At 34.6% G+C, this 4,153-nt stretch overlaps 1 long non-coding RNA gene across 1 annotated transcript; it reads left to right on the top strand.

Moving 5' to 3' along the window:
• Nucleotides 1-254: 254 nt before the first annotated feature.
• LOC126603947 (uncharacterized) lies at nt 255-2,304 on the top strand. Its single transcript, XR_007616436.1, has 2 exons — nt 255-487; nt 1,751-2,304. It is a non-coding gene; the product is annotated as an uncharacterized LOC126603947 (long non-coding RNA).
• The last annotated feature ends 1,849 nt before the right edge of the window (nt 2,305-4,153 follow it).

A 4,153-nucleotide genomic window follows, 5' to 3' on the forward strand; every position in this document is an offset into this window, starting at 1 on the left:
CCCGATCCCAAACCAAAAATCCCGAAATTTTCGGTATGTAATCCCGAACCAAACCGAAATTTTCGGTATGGGATTTGGTTTTACATCTCAAATTTTCGGTATTCCCATACCGAACCGAAAATAAATATTATAAATATATATTTTAATTATAAGAGAATTATTTCAACCGTTCATTCTTTTGGATTTAATCTTTGCCGTCCATATGTTTTTAGGTCAGAATACCATTTCACAAACTTCACTTTCGTTCCATTGTTTCTATCGAATCGAACAGCCGAGCCCTAATCTCTCGTCTCTGATCTCTCCCTCATCTAGCCGACGAGCCTTTATCTCATCTCTCTCTCTGTGACTAATTCCGGCCAGCCACCGGCCCACCACCACACCTGATGAATTGCAGAGTTCACTACTTCATTTCTTCCTCGGCCTTTCCTTCCACAACCCACGGTCCGCCTCAGGCATCCTCTTCCTTCTTCTTCTTCCTCCATCTCAGGTAAAAAAGTTTGTAACTTTCGTGTTTCTTACTCGTAAATTTAAGATTGTTTGGATGTAGATGTCGTTCTGTTTGAATTAATGTTTGGGATTTAAGACTGTTTGGTTGAACTTTGAACTCATGGGTAATCGGGATTTTAGCTGGATGAAGATCAATGATGTTGTAGCGTTTGGAAATTAATGTTGTTCTGTTGTGCGTGGATAGACCAACTGTTAAATCTCCTTGCCATTAACTAAAGAACTGCTTAGTTTTTTAATACGCCGCTCGGCAGTCGGCCGTAAAGTGCTTGTGATTGCGGTCCTCGCTATCACATTGCCAGTGTTTTTGGACCAAATAAAAGTCTAAAAAATTTGATATTTTAAAAGTCAAGTTCTTTAAGGGAAAAAAAATTATGGCCATGAGATTTTAACAGAGTTTTCAACACATCATTCTATTTAGTTGATAAAGTTTTTCACCACTGCACATATGGGCAGTGGGCAGATTGGTTATATATATACTATGAAACTATGTCAAATTTGTGCACAGAACTTGTCTGGGTACTTTTCGAATGGATCAATTATCATTTCTTGACTCTTGTGGGGTTTGCTTTGATTCTTGGCATGCTTGCTCAGTTTCTGTGATCAAATTTTTCGGGCATGATTAACAGGTTACTTTGCAATGTTTAGTTTTGAGCTTCTTCGTTTTGCTTGATTTTGGTTTTTGTGTACAGTTTTGAGCTTCTTAGTTTTCTTTCACTATTTTGTAGTTGATCCATCACTCTCTGTATGGAAATGAAAACTAAGTGTTAGTATTAAGTAGAGATTAGTAGAAACAAGCATTGCCATTTGATTGGCAGATTAGTAAAAACAAATTGGCAGATTGGGCCTAAAAGCATAATATGTCAAATTTTAGTTTAAAAGCCCAAAATCATTTCGGGATTCCCGATTTGTCCCGACATCCCGAAACTATTTCGGGATTCCCGAAAATTTCGGTTTGGGAATCGGGACAAGGGTTTCGGTATGGGATCCCATACCGAACCACCCCTAATTCCAACACACACACACACATATATATATATATATATATATATATATATATATATATTATACCCAAAACAAATATTTAAATAATAAAAAATTAAAAAATATATTAATTTAATTAATTTGGTTCGGTTCGATTCAGTTTGGTTTTCGAACCTTAAAAACTGAACCGAAACAACCAAATTCAGTTCGGTTCGGTTTTGACAGTTTTGGTTCGATTTTTTTTTTGTTTGGTTTTTTTCAGTCTCGATCCGGTTCGGTTCTCGATTTTTTTCGGTTTTTGATTTTTTGAACCCAGCCCTAGTTCCAAGATCAGCCAATTTGGTGGCGGACAGGTTGGCGTCTCGCAGCAATACGAAGATGTGCAATGTCATATGGGTTAATAGACCTCCATCTTGGTTGGTTTTTGTTTTAAATAAGGATGGATTACCTTGTCCACCTTAGACTTTTATAGTAGTAGAGGGGGTGATGTTCGAACTCGGTTCTAGCATCTTCACTCCTTACCCCCTTCGCTGCTTGGTTTTTTGTTGGTCAGTTGTTGCTTGCCTCAGTGTAGGCTTTTTGTACTGTTGTGGCATCTTTGCCCTGGTGATGTTATTCCTAGTTTCCAAAAAAACAAACCAAATTGAAAACGGCACCGAAGAAAAAGTAAAACAGATGATTGACCTTGGATCCACATCCAGCTATGATGTATGACTTATATGAGGAAAGTGACATTCGCTTGTGGCGCTTCTGCTGATCGACGATGATGAAAATTATTATATTCTTTTTAATGACAATCAATCATATATTCATTCATGATCTTCGAAGCCATTGGTTGAAAATTTTACTGACAGTGACAGACAGGCTGAATGAAAAAAGGAAGACTAGTCTTTTGCTCAAGAAACAGTTTCTCGTGCTCAACAGATCCTCATCAGAAGAGACAGAGAGAGAGAGAGGGGTTTGGTATTTTGCCAAATATATAATAATTAGTAGAAGAAAATAAAATAAAATAAAACGAGTTTTAACGAAAAGCTCATGATATTGTTAATTTTAACAAAAAATCATATTTTTATATTAAAAAGTTAAATTTGGTGTTATTCACTTTATCCTTTATTTTATCTTTTTTTCTTAAAACTCAAAGTTTTCAAATTCTTTTAATTAATTTTCCTTAAAATAAAATGAATAAGGGATATTGGGAAGGAAAAAGAAGATACGGTTGCCTCGAGAGTATATATAGGAAAATGACACTCCGACAAAGACTCTGCTTTAGTCAATACTCGAACAGGAAAGGACAGCAATGAAGGACTCGTGCCCAGCGAGGGCAAAGTCGTTCTTTTGCCGTGCAAAGGAGGACAAAAACAGAAAACCAAGAGCAATTCCGCCCTTTGACTGTATAATGTGAATGAACGACACTTTTTAAGTTGGATACAAACTGCACAGATATTTCTTAATGCGAACAAGTAGAATTTTTCTAGCTTGTGTGAACAATCATTTTCCTTGCTTAATTAGTTTATTATTGAGGACCTGCTGGTCAAATTTCTAGTTTGTCATCTTATTCCATAAGATGTCTTTTTTTAGGAGTCGAGAAGACTCACAGAGATATTTCAGCTTTATTCTAGTCTCAAGTCTGGCTTCCATACTAGTAGCGGGTTTCGAACCCGAGACCTTCAGTTTTTAATTTGAAGGGAACCTTATAATCCATCATTTACTATTGGATCACTAAATTTTATTAATTATTCTCAAAATTTTTATTTAACAAGGAAAGAATACGAAGTGTCAAAATCGCAAGGAAAGAAACAGTGGTATGAAGGTCCCAACTCCTACCAAAAAAAAAGGGTATGAAGGTGCCAACTCCCACTAAAAAATAAAGGTATGTAGGTTCCAACTCCCTTCTCCCAATTTATTTTCTACGTTGCACTTCATAGATAATTTTTTTTCTACATTCACCAATTTATTTTTTATGTTTGCCAACTCGCTATATAATTAACTTAAATCAGTTATATCTATCATGCAATGCATTTCCTTCCAATTTTTTGTGATAAACTAAAAGATAATTGACTAAATAAACATCCTGCAAAGTTTCAATAAAAATTTCCAAGTTTTTCTTACAATTTCCGTGGTTTTTATTCAATTTTTATCGATATCGATAATATCCCGATATTTCCATCCAAATTTTCGTGTTTTTGGACTACCGATATTTCCGATATCATCGATATTTAATAACTTGGTTGTAGAGAAAGAGAGATTACAGAGAATAAGAAAGAGAGACAGCCTTCTATCTTTAGAAAGCAAGCACCCATGTGCTTGATCAACTTTTGTCAGCCACACTTTAATTATTTTAATAATATAATAATTACCCCATTACACATTCCAACACACATATATATATATATATATATTATACCCAAAACAAATATTTAAATAATAAAAAATTAAAAAAATATATTAATTTAATTAAAAGAAATAAAATAACAAAAGGTGTGGGATGTCATTGGCCAATATATTGTTACATTTTTTTTTTACCAGCAAATTTTTTGTGAGACCAGTGCAAAATTTAGTGGGCACAAAGCTTTTATTCAAAGAATCAAAGGCAACAAGTTTAATCATGCAATGTATACAAATATGGCATATGATTGAGAGAAAAATTCATGCATCTTGATAAAGA

Source organism: Malus sylvestris, chromosome 15, assembly GCF_916048215.2.
Source record: "Malus sylvestris chromosome 15, drMalSylv7.2, whole genome shotgun sequence".
In the NCBI taxonomy this organism is placed as follows: Eukaryota; Viridiplantae; Streptophyta; class Magnoliopsida; order Rosales; family Rosaceae; genus Malus; species Malus sylvestris.